Source organism: Equus przewalskii, chromosome 28, assembly GCF_037783145.1.
Source record: "Equus przewalskii isolate Varuska chromosome 28, EquPr2, whole genome shotgun sequence".
NCBI lineage: Eukaryota > Metazoa > Chordata > Mammalia > Perissodactyla > Equidae > Equus > Equus przewalskii.
In genome coordinates this window covers 29,903,462-29,917,054 of record NC_091858.1, presented here as the reverse complement: position 1 = coordinate 29,917,054, position 13,593 = coordinate 29,903,462, and the positions used below count along the sequence as shown (strand labels likewise).

The window sequence follows — 13,593 nt, the reverse complement described above, 5'->3', positions numbered from 1 at the left end:
TACAAAAATAAATAATTTTGGGTACACACACACACATGCACACATATGAAATAAGTGAAAACCAGGTAGACTTTTAAGAATAAATAACTGCTATGTGTTTCAGATAAAACTATTTCTGGTTTCATAAAATGTGGATTTAAAATAAAGGACACATTTTATTGATACAGTAAGAATCGAAGGTCTCCCAGCTAGTTCCAATGAAATATGAAGAAAGTAGTTTAAAATGAAGATGAGGCTAAGGTACCGAGTGATTAAATGTTAAAGAAAAAGATGAAGTTACTCAAAATGAGAAGTCAGACATATCTCCTAGGCATTTAAAATAATTGGAGATGAGTTCTCAGTAGAGAAAGTAGGGGGATATCTTTTTTAAGATAGTGACTAAGGAGAAACCATTCTTTAAGGAGACTGGCTCAATGAAGCAAGCTGGGAGGACTGTGTTCACACAGCAATTCATGTTCTTTCTGTCCTATACATTTCCTTCCTTGTGTCACACAGGGAGAATGTGTTTAAGGATCCGGAGATCTCGTGCCTAGAAGAACTATGTTGCTTTTAGGATATCTGCTTCCCCTTTCTGTGACCTTTTTTCTGTCTTTAAATTCAATCTCTTTCAATCACTGAACTAAGCCATTAAAAAAAGGAAAATCACAGCAAGGGGTTCTAACTTAATGTGTCACCACTTACTTGAGAGTTTGAATTTTTAAATATGACAGTAATTATTGTCGGCTTGGGAGTTATTAAAATAAATAAGTCATGCTCCCTATCCTTGAAAAGCTCATGACCTACTGAGTTTGGAAAACCAAGGGACGATTTTAAAATGTCTAAAGAAAGAAAGAATGGATTCTAAGACGAGAAATAGAGATTTCTGGGCAGGACCATAAGCTCAAATCACAACACATTCTCTGCCAACGTGAAAATGCATGCCTGGGGTAAACTATTATGAGAAATTAGGGACAACCTTGGATATAGGCTTCAAACCCTATGAGGAAAACATAGACAAGGACAACGATGGAGTGGTGGATTTTATTGCTTGATGATAGGGATATTTTAAATTGTTTTTGCTTACTGGTCTGCTTCAGCATGTCTCTTGGGAGTATCATTTTAAGATTTCCTCTCCCAGATTCTTTCTTTTCTTGGCAGTTGTTTCAGAAAACTGTGCCTGTAGCTACATTCCACTTGGTAAGAGGCCTCGGTTTACCTGTATACCTGTGTCTTCTAGGAAAAGCAGCACTTGTGTCTCACTTATACATGAGCCCAGTTCTCCAGGGGCCTACACTCAGGCTTGGTAGTGTTTGGCAAAGAATGATTTTGTCCAGACTGTCTTCCCTTGTGGACTTCCAAGAATTTGCCTGCAGCCGTTGTAGACAGCTAGCCAATAGAACTCAGCATCCTAACACATGAACAGCCAGCTACAGTGGACTTTAAAACTCCTTTAGGTAGGCCTTTAAATCAACTCAACATTTAAAACATAATTTGCTCACACATTCCAAAAAAGTAGGCTTCTATCTTGATAGAGGAGGCTAATGGGACTCATAGGTGACAGAAACGAGGGGAAATATACATAAAGACAGTTCCATCAACTGTAAATTACTAATTTTAGTCAAGAAAATAGCCAGGAATGTGGGTTTGGTAATTAACTGGGATTGAATTAAACTCAACAAACACCTATTTTCCTTTATATTTTGGTTTAATTAAATACAAATCAAGATTCAACTGTATTCCCCAAATACTCACTTACAGCATCGCAAAGGCAACTATAACTTAAGAGAAACGCTTACCTTTGATGGATAGTGCTTAATTGTTTTCCTAAAATATCACATGCTAATAAAACTTTTCTCTATTTCACTATTTTACATTAGTGATATAGTCAGATAACATTGAAAAATCACATTCATACTGCTTAATTTACAGTAGCTCATTTGTTTTTCCCTAAGCTCAAGTTTACAGAAGATAGAGTAAGATTAGATAAATACATAAGACAAACAAAAGACATCCAAATGAATCTCCACATAGTTATATTGCCTTTTGTCAATGCTATTGAACAGAAAGTTTGAAATTCGAGTGTCATTACTAAATCCTCTGTACAATGACATTCAGTCAAACTCCGATATTCACATAAAAGAGAAACAAAAATATCTTACCTAATTAACAACTGATTTATCATTAAAACTTCAAGCCACTGCGACTTCATATGAAGCAAATGCCAATTTTCTCCTAATTTTGCAGCTCGCAGTTAGCGTTGTATTACTATTGAAGAAATTAGAGAGAGAAAGACTGATTCCGGGTCAGAGGATTTAAAACCAACACTATTTAAAAGAAACGGAAAACCATAGATTTCTGGATTTTGCCTTTTGACTCAATATGAGCTACCAAGAATTTAATTACATTGCTTTCTTCCCAGAACATTAAAAAACCAATTGCATATTTCTACTACATATCTGGAATCCTTGCTTCACTGCCTGTCAAAGAATGAGAGTTGTCGTCATAAAATGACACCAAAGGGTTACAATATATATATATTCATTCCCTTATTATCTAATTGGCAGAGAAATTCTTTCTATAAATGTCTAACAATGACAGGATATCTCACCACTAGAGAATCCAATAATATTCTGGTAGACTTCTAGAAAGACGGTGAGAGAGTGCTAATTATGGAGAAATTGAAAGATCCATTGTTGTGAGAATTGGGAATTATCCTCAAGGAAAGGAACAGAACTAAATATTAGTAAAAGAAGCCATAAGAAAAATTCATTATAAAAGAATATAATAATAACAATTTATTTCATTTTTAGAAAATCGTATGGTCAAAGTTTACTTTTAAAATGAGACTTTCTCCCAAACTCTAGCCAATCAATGACCTAAAAGAAAAATCTACAAATTGGCATGATATTTATGAAAATAATAGCAATTTACAGAATCATAAAACTTTGAACTGGAGTTCAAATATACCTGGTTTATATTTAATCCAGCAACCCACTGCTGTAGCAAGAGTCCTTCATACAGACACCAAAAAGGTGATCTCTGTCCTCTACCTTCATGAGTCTGTCTCGGGAGTGGGGTCAGTTCCTCCCAAGAAGCTGATATCATTGTTGGACAGTCTCATGTTACAAAGCTCTTAACACTGCATTAAATATTATATTCATAGAATTTCTTCCAACCAGCCCTTGCTTTGCCCTAGAAAGTTCAAGTTCTCTTAAAAATGAAGTACAATTTACAGTACATTATATTCTCTAGAATTCTGTAATTTCCCAGTTTAAGACAGACCGTCATCTAAAAGCTTATCAGTTATTTGTAATTGAGCAATTGTCTGTAAAAAAATGAGATATGCCATGGCCCCATGCTCTCTTTAAATCCCCATAAATAAATGACACCTACATATACACACACATGCATTAATAAATTGATAAAAAAAACTATGCCAAGAATTTATTTCTATAGAATCTAAACATTTATTTATGGACCAAATATTTTAATCTTCTTTACATGAAAGTCACAATGACAGAAGATAATATCAATAACATATATTTTGTATGTGGAAGAAAATGCATGCGAATATTATATTATAGGTATTATTTATTACACATGTATTATTTATATAATATATAGGTATTATGTTACTCTGGGAAAAGGTACTCAATAGTTAAGTTCTGGATGCTAATCTCCTATAGAAAAGTGGCTGGAATCAAAAGTAAATAAGGTGAAGTCTTAGAAGTTTCATTTTAACCTATGGGAGCAGCTACACCAGGCAACCCCCAGGAGCAGCAGCCACATTTTTGTCTATGAGAATGGCACATCTGGCAATTGTGCAGTTTCCATCTAGTGTGGGCACATCCCTGGGGAGTTTACCAAAGGATTGCTAAGAGAAATGAGACTATCTAAAAATGACGTCCATCTGAGAAAGCAGTGTAGGCTTTGGAATTAGACACGCCTTTGTTTGAATCTTGGCTATAGTACTTATTGACTATATGAAACCAAACAAGTTAATTAAAAGTTCAAGAATTCTTACCTTAAATGTAGGTATATAGTAAAATCTCTGTGGAAAAATAAGTGAAATTAATTATCTGCACAGCCTTAGTCCTCTTTCAATGACTTGTGGATGTTGGAGGAGGTCATCGAGAGGACGTGACCACTAGTTGACCCCAGAGCTGGACTCGGGCAATGGGAAGCTTCTCCTTCTCCTACCCTTGGAATGTACATTCTGCCCCCACAGTGGGAGCCATTTTCAAGGACAGAGCCTTGGGAGAGCAACGTGTTGTTGAGAGCATCTGGACAGTGTTCAGCAACTGAACCCATTTAAGGCTTCTACAGAAACTTAAGATTCTGGCAGATGGGTGCAGAGATCTTCTTGTCTTGGGGCCACTCTAAGTTCCCCTGCTTATTAAACCTGCCACCTACCAACATGGAATGGTCTTCCTCTTTCTTTGTTCTCTCCTTGCCATCCAGGTATGGGGGAACAATTTGAGAATCAACAGTGAATGAGGAAGATAAACGTCTGCTCTAAGAAGTAGACAAGTGGACATGCACATTCCCAGCTGGAGGAAACCATCAAGAAGTGCAGGGTTGACCCTGCCGGACAAGTAGAAGACTGTGTATGTCTAAACAAGGATTGCTCGGCACCCTCACAGACGAATGTGGTCACCTTGGCATTCCCTCTGCAGGGAGCTGGCATGACTGAAATGCAGTTCTATAAATGCATGTATTTTTCTCATCTTTCGTGTATAGTTTATGAAAGTATTAATATGCTTTTAATAAGTGAATATTTTTAAGTTACAAAACTGACTTATGATCATTATATAATAAAAATACAAAAACTCTGAATTCAAAGAAAAAAATAAAAGGCTGTGTATTTGGGGATTGCATAAAATTAGCTATGCACATCCTAAGTAGAACCCCTAAGTCAATCTACGGGAGCTGAGGGCAATTTTCACCTCGACATCATAATGCTTCAAGAAGAAAAATCCACTGGTTATTAAAATTTTAGATGTTTTATTTTCGTTTATATTTGATAACGACATAACATTTTAGTTACCTGTTTCTCTGCTCTCTAAATCTCTCCATCAAAATCATTTAAAAAATATTTTCCAAATCAGTTAAACATATTAATGCAATTCTTTTTTTAAGGATTGAATTTAAAAAAAGTGTCCTTCGTTAATTCATGTCTGAACTTAACCTTCTAGTAAATTTGGATTTTTTTATTGGATTATTTTACACAGGGTACACTTGTAATTAGTAACAGCTGTGAATCTCTATTTTGTAAAAGTAGAGAGGACAAGTTATCAAATTAATCACATTTGGACAAATCTCAAGTTTTTAAGAGGAGAGATTAGAGCAGACTTTTTGGCAACGTTTTGAAAATACTAAAAAAAAGGTACAAGTATTTTAGCTAACCTTGTTCTCAAGGCAAAATATGAATTATTTTTCCTCTCAACCCCAAGTTAATTATGCTATTCACCTCTTCCCTCCTGCAGAGATTCCTCATTCTCTGGAACCACTCTAGACATTTATTTTATCAGCTCTGTATGTCCTTAGATGCATACTCATTGTTGCAAGGGAAGCTAACTAGATCGCCCATTGTCTGCAGGGAGCTGGCATTTCAGATGAGCCCAGGAAAATCATCTTAACATTAGGCTCTAAGCAATTTTGAAAATGGAAAGTAGAGCATATTTACTACACCTGGTGAGTCTCTAATTACAATGGTCTATATTCATCATTTACACACATTTGTCATTTTAATTAATTACTCAGGGCTCAATTTAATCCCTTTGTTGCATTCTAAAATTCCCATTGATTTAAAAAGGTATAATTGTTGCTGTAGAGTCATAGACTTTTTGGAATCAGTGGTTTTTATACCATCAAGAACTTATTCTATATAGTTCAGGCCCTATGTGGGGTTCAGGTTCCTGCCACAATCATTTTCTTTCTTTTTTCCTATGACTATGCATACAGAGAATGCATTTAGAGTATTTTAGAAAGTAATTTAAAAAATTCAGTCTTACAAGTCCCATGTTTAACATCATTATAAGTATGCATAGGGATTATTATTATAATATATTGTGTTTTGTTAATAATTGCATTAAATAAATATTAAAGGCTTATTTGGTAGGTAATATGTTTGCTATGGGCAAATTCATTCATAGGGATATCAAGATTAATGCTCAAATGCAATATAAACATTCTTAATTATTTATGTAATACCTTTCATTCTTGAACTACATTTTAAAAATTTCATTATAAGTATATTCCTGGGTTTTAATATATTCAATAACTTTAAAATAGAGATTTAACAAATGTCATAAAAAAGTCATTCACAACCACATGACAGAATTCCTTAGGTTTTGAGTAATATGAAATTCTGGAGAAAAATGGAATCTTTATTGGCCTGAATTAACTAAATCAGTATTACACTAAAATTAAATTGATTTAAGTTGGTTATATTTGTGCTTCCTACGTGCACTACTTATTGATATTAGCCAATTAAGTAAAGCATGTATGTTGCCATTGATGATTTGTAATAACTATGTTTATTCTTTACTTAGACTGAGGCAGGTGCAGCCCTAGGTGCTTTATGTGGAGAAACTGACTTAATCATCACCAAAAACTTGTCAATAAAGCCTATTTTCACCCCCATTTTATAGAAGAGAAAACCGAAGCACAGTGGGGTTATGCGGTTTCCAAAGTTCACACAGTAAGTGGCACAAATTAGATCTGACCTTGGCCTCGGTACATCAAGAGCCTGCACTCCCCCCATAACCTCCACTACCACCATGTTTTCATTTTTTAAATTATATTAAAAAGTGTTTAGTGGTTGAGACCTAGTCTTAGGCATCATTTTTATCTCCCACAAGGTCATTAAAAAAAAAGTACCGAATATTTTTATTTTTCATTGACACATCTTATTAAAATCCAGCACGATTAGTGGCCAACTCAATATGTGAACTGGGTCCCTTACTAAGTCCAAAATTGGTTTGTTTGTTTCTTCTGTTTTGTTTTTCAATAGCTTTATTGAGTGATTTTTACCTCCAGAAATTGTCATTTGTTTTAAAGGAGCAATTTGATAAGTTTTAGAGTATTGTACATATTTGTGTATTAATGACCACAATGAAGATGCACAATTTTACCAATAACCCAATAAGTTCCCTCAAGCCCTATTACGGTCAACCCTCTTTCTCTGAACCCTAACTACCATTGATCTCTTTTCAGTCAGTATTATTTACTCTTTTCAGAGTGTCATATAAATAAAATCTTGCAATATGTATTATTTTGCATTTCAGTTCTTTCACTTAGCATGACGTTTTGCAATAGATCCAGATTATTACGTGTCAACTGTTTTCTTTTTATTGTAGCACGCTTTGAATAGAATGGAAGATCCATAATTTGTTTAGCCATTCATCAGTTGATGGACATTCAGATTATTTCTAATTTTCAGCTATTATCAGCAACGCTAGTACCAACATTTGTGTACAGGTTGTTGTGTGGATATGTGTTTTCATTGCTCTTGAGTAAATCTATAGTAATTGGATTGTTGGTCAATATGTGATTTTAGATTTAACTTTGTCTCTGATGCTGATATGTTTTCCAAAATGACCGTACAATTTTGCACTCCCACCACCGAAGTATGAGAGCTCCAGCTGCTCTGCATGCTCACCAACACATCTTTTAATTTTAGCCACAATGGAGCATAGTGGCATGTCACTGGGGTGTTAACTCGAATTTCTTTGATGACTAGTGATGTTGAGTATCTTTTTACATGCTCATTGATCATTCACATATCATTTTTTGTAAAGTAATTGTTAAAATGTCTACTCATTTTTGAATTGTCTTCTTATTGAGTTGAAAAAGTCCTTCAGATATTTAGAATACAAATCTCTTTTCAGATATATAGTTTGCAAATAATATCCCCAATTCTATAGCTTGTCTTTCACTTTCTTAATTTGTCATTAGAACAGAAGTTTTAATTTTGAAAAAGTTCATCTATTTTTTTCTTTTATGATTGGTGCTGTCTTTCATAACTCAAAGCCATAAACGCTTATACTAAGTTTTCCTTAAGAAATTCTTGAGCTTTAGGTCTTATGTGTAGGCCTACTGTTCATTTCCAGTCAATTTTTGTATATAGTTTGAGGTAAGTCTTTTTACTAAATTCTTGTCACACAAACATCCAGTTATTCTAGCACTATTTGTTGAAAAGATTGTAATTTCCCCATTGAATGTCCCTGGCAGGTTTGTCAAAATCAGTTTTCATATAAGTGAGTCAATTTTTTTTTTTTTTCAGGAAGATTAGCCCTCAGCTAGCATCTGCTGGAAATCCTCTTTTCACTGAGGAAGACTGGCCCTGAGCTAACATCCATGCCCATCTTCCTCTACTTTATACGTGGGACACCTACCACAGCATGGTTTGCCACGCAGTGCCATATCCCCACCCAGGATCTGAACTGGTGAACCCCGGGGCGCCGAAGCAGAATGTGCTCACTTAACCGCTGTGCCACTGGGCCGACCTGTCAATTTCTTATCTATCTATTTGGTTCCATTGGCCAACCTTTCGCCTGTGCTACTTTCTCCTGATTACTGCAGCTTTAGAGTGGCTGTGAAAATCAAGTCATAAGGGTCCTCCAAAATCTTCTCCTTGTAAAAAATTATTTTGGCTATGCAAGTTCCATTGCCTTTGCACATTAATTTAAAAGTGCTAGTAATCTTTGATGTTCCGTAACTAGTAGAAGCATCACCCTGATCTCTGCCTTTATCTTTACATGTGTTCTCCCTGTGTGCATGTCAGTGACCAAATTTCCCTTTTTGATATACAAACCAGTCATACGGGATTAGAAGTCCACCCTACTCCAGAATGACTTCATTTTAACTTATTACATCTGCAATGATCCTGTTTCTAATGAGAGTCACATTCTGAAGTACTGGGAGTTAGGACTTCAACAAATAAATTTGGCGTTGGGGGCACAGTTTAACCCATAACACTCTTCTTCCAGGAATCAAGTTACATGTATGTTAAGCTATGTGATGTGATCTAACATGTACCTGAATTAAAATTTTTTTCTAAGTGACAACTTTGACGTATTTTCAAGGTCACTGCTTCTTCTCTCATCACCCTTCCCCTAGACGCTAGTCATTTTTTTAAAATTTCAGATATTGCATGTTTTCATATCTTTAATTTTCATAGGTTACCTTTTATTGTTTCTATCCTGCTAGTGATGTTTCCTACATTTCTAATTTTTAAAAATATAGATATGTTTTATAAAGATATATATAGACTTTATAAATACGTATCTTCTTTACTTTGAGAGTCTTAATATTAGCAGTTTTAAAATCTTTATCATCTGCTTCATCTTAGGTTTAGTTTCAGTTGATTGCCTTTGTTTTTGAAAATGAGTCCCAAATTACAGATTCTTTATATATCAGGTAATTTTGGAGTGTATCCTAGACATCATCCATGTTAAGTTATGGGACTCTGGATTTATTTGTGTTCCTGGTGTTATTTGTTTTAGCAAACTTTTTATTTATTTAGATGCAAACTGTGCACTCTGTGTTTTGGGTAGCCACTCGTGAAGCCACTCATCAAGTTTTCTCTTTAGCTGAATGGTTTTATTCTGTTCTGTAAATGCATGGTTCAGGGGTCAGCCAGATACATGGAAAGACATAATTTGGGTGCCCTCTTTCTGTCTCTTTCTTTTCCTGGATTTTTCCTTCTCTCTCCCATGGTCATGGTTGCCTTACACTCAATTTCCTGGATTCTGAGTCCATAAAGATTGAGTTTTCTACTGACAGGCCAGTGCTCTGTGCTAACTGCCTGCCTCCAGTCCAAAAGGAGCAAAAATACATAAATCAGTCTGTTACTCCTTCCTCTGAGTGTGAATATCCAACTAGAATCTGCTCCTTTTATTCACCCTCTGATGCCTTTCAAGTATCAGCTTTTTGCATTATTTACAGAGTTTATGTTAGTTGCTAAGCGTCTGTCCAGTAGTCTCTTATTCTACCATTGCCTAAAGGGGAATTCCTGTTCCATTGTTTTTATTATACAGTATAATCATTTCTCTAAACCAGTGACCTTTGGCCATGTGAAGAGTCTTAAAAGGTTACCATGTGGACTGTGGTTTTATAGTAACAATTAGAGGAGCAGGATGAGAGATTTCATAGTAATTATGGCAGTAATAGCAGTGGTATCAGTACTAATAAAATAATAATCAGTGAATACTTTGGAATAGGCACTATGCTATGTGTTTCTCATACATTTTTTCATTTAATCTTCACATTAGTGTTGTAAGTTAAATGATATTGTTGTAATTTATCCAAAGTCACATAGTGCAAGATAGAGGCTTTGAAGCCATATCAGTCTGACTTGAAAACCTGTGCTTTTCACTTCTACGTTCTTGATTTTTTTTTTACTTATAGTCATAGAAGTAGCATTGATACAACATATTTATAATTATTGCACAACATATATTACTGCAACGACTTGAAATGTTTAGAAAACCAAATGCTCCCATCATCTGTGTCTCATTAGTAGTATAAAAAACATTTAAGAATTTCAGATGTTTTAAGGGAGAACTCTCAAGTGTTGACTGAAAGAAAAAAAGAATATTACTTTGGGCAAGGAATACACAATTTGAAATGGCTGAGTTTGGGATCACGTTGAAGACAGGGATGATGTCAACAGGAGTTCTCACTTTGGTTAGGCATTTCGAGGCAGGGTTTAGGGGTTAGAGTTCAGGGAAGTGAATTTTAATTTTAGTAAGCATTTTCTTTCAACTTTTTCTTATTTATCTCTAAACATATTTCCCCAAATGCCAGGAGGCAGATATTTAAAATGAACTATTACAAAATATTTGTCAGTTAAATAGCAATTATTCCAATCTTCAAGTGTTAAAGTTGTGTTTCATAATAACCTCAGTAGTCTTATCAAAACTATAATTAATATCAGAAACTTAATTCGTGCAACAGACCCATGGTTAAAGAAGGAACCATCAGCCATTTCAATTTGCTCTGGTCATCCAAGTAGACAAGAGTTGGATGTATTTTGAATGTTTACTATCAATTTTATACAGGCAATTCAGTGTTTATCCATAGTAATCATCTAGGAGGAAAGAAACATTCTCCTTTTTGCTGAGGAAGATTCACCTGAGCTAACACCCATGCCAACTTTCCTCTATCTTTTAGTGTGTGGGCTGCCAGCACAGCATGGCTGGGGTGTAGGTCCACGCCCAGGACAAAACCTGGGCCACCAAAGCAGAGTTTACCGGACCACTAGGCCACTGGGGCTGGCCCAAGAAATGTCTTTTATCCTATTTAAATAAATATTAAGTTTATTATAGAAAATTAAACCCCAAAGATGGACAGGGTAAGAGCTCTCTGCTATTAATTTTTGTACATTGCACTCTGCTTTACTCTGAATATGTATTCAATAGATATGTTCACGTAGAAATTTGGTATAAGATAATCAATGGCCTCATTGATTTAAATGATTATAAGGATCTGATTTATATTTTTGTTATGAGATATGAATAAAATAGATTACATATGTAAGTTTCAGAAATTAATTGATCAGATATATTTCATGAATTAGACAAAATAATCAACCCATTCATGCAATATTTTACTTTTTAAACTTTCTAATATCATTGAGAAAACCAGATTCAAATTTCCAACTTTATCTTCCAGGGAAAATAAGTCAAATGTGCTGAAAGAATCGCAGTTCAGAGTATCCCCTAGCTTCCTGTGATGAAGTGTAAATGTCCTTAGAATTGAGAAGAACCTGCAATAGCAATAAAAAGGGAAAAAATAAGATCCCTGTCAAATGAAATACAAACCCTGAGGCTAAAAATATTTAAAATGGTGGATTGAAAGGTATTATAGCTGTTGAACCCAAATGTTCTCTCAGAATTAAGATTTCTTTTCTACAAACTTTAACAGATATTATAAACACCAGTTACATATGGCATTGAGGACAAATGCAATCCTGAGTAAAGAGTTAAGTTTTAAACTAAATAGTATGCTTTTTCCTCCTTAGCAAATGAATAACTATGTAAAGAGTAAATGTTCAAGTTAACAATTGAAGTTCCTTAGAGAAAGACAGAATTCTAAAGCTGATTTAATGTGAAACATTTGCAAACACACACACACAGAGTCAAAAAATCTTTAAATATATTTTTGTATTTGGACGTATATATAACTAAATAATTATCTCTGATTTCATTTTCCTTTTCTTTTTCTTAATGGTACGAATTCATTTTTGAAACCATATACTCAGAGGCATCGCATCAATAAACCAATAAAATATGGCAAAGGTGATGGGATGTCACTCTCATGATTTGTTACCTCATAGGACGTGCCATCTTGCTCTCAGACTCACTCTCTTGCTCTCCTGCTGGCCTTGAAGGAGCCAGTAAACTTGTTGTGAACGGCTTATAGAGAGGACCACAAACGAGGGGACTGTGGGTGGCTTTTACAAGCTCACGGCAGCTTCCAGATGACAGCCAGCAAAAATCTGGAACTCTCAGCCGCACAACCATAAGGAACAGATTTCTGCCAACAGCCTAGATTCCTCCCAAGTTAAGACTCTGAAAGAGACCACAGCCTGGCTGATTCCTTGAAAGTAGTCTTCTGAGACCCTGAGGAGAGGAATGTGCTAAGGCATGCTGAGACTCTTGACCAGCAGAAACCAATGAGATAATAAATGTGTTTTGGTTTTTCTTTTTGCAAATATAGAAAATTTCATTCTTTATTTATTTACTTTTTTATTGGCCTGATTTTTATTTTTTAAATTTTTTTTATTGTGGTCTAGTTTATAACATTGTGAAATTTCAGTCGTACATTAATATTTTTCAGCCACCAGATAAATGTAAACCTGCACCCCTTATGCCCACCCTCGCCCCCTTCCCCCTGGTAACCACTAAGTTGTTCTCTTCATCCATAAGTTTGTTCATATTCCACTTAGGAGTGAAATAATACAGTGTTTGTCTTTCTCTGTCTGGCTTATTTCACTTAACATGATGCCCTCAAGGTCCATCTATGTGGCTGTGAATGGGAAGATTATGTCTTTTTTATGGCTGAGTAGTATTCCATTGTATATATATATACCACATTTTCTTTATCCAATCATCAGTCAATGCACACTTGGGTTGCTTCCACATCTTGGCTATTTTGAATAATGCTGCAATGAACATAGGGGTGCATAAGTCTCTTTGTATAGTTCACCTCAAGTTCTTTGGACAGATACTCAGTAGGGGGATAGCTGGGTCATATGGTATTTCTATTTTTAATTTTTGAGGAATCTCCATACTGTTTTCCATAGTGGTTGCACCAGTTTTCATTCCCAGCAGCAGTGTTTGAGGGTTCCCTTTTCTCCACAACTACTCCAACATTTGTTATTTTTTGTCTTGGTGATTATAGCCATTCTAATGGGCATAAGATGATATCTAAGTGTAGTTTTATAAATGTGTTTTTTAAAGTACTAAGTTTGTGGTAAATTTTTATGTAATGCAGCTAACTAATAGAGCACTATTTTAAAATCATATTCTATCCTTTAAAAATACATTATTCTTAACAATTTCATTTATGTCTAATTGCCAAGCTATTGGGAGAATACGCTAGTTT

General features: G+C 35.0%; 1 long non-coding RNA gene across 3 annotated transcripts in view; it reads left to right on the top strand.

Annotated features, from left to right (window-relative positions):
- LOC139080068 (uncharacterized) overlaps nt 1–12,964 on the top strand; it is a 36,648-nt gene extending 23,684 nt beyond the window's left edge. The window contains exons 2-5 of one of the 3 annotated variants that reach the window (XR_011534216.1): nt 4,441–4,689; nt 5,579–5,673; nt 6,534–6,682; nt 8,267–12,964. This is a non-coding gene — a long non-coding RNA (uncharacterized lncRNA). Of the gene's footprint in view, nt 1–4,440; nt 4,690–5,465; nt 5,674–6,533; nt 6,683–8,266 lie in introns of all 3 variants that reach the window. The other 2 variants (XR_011534218.1, XR_011534217.1) reach the window with 2 other exon arrangements.
- Nucleotides 12,965–13,593: the final 629 nt, after the last annotated feature.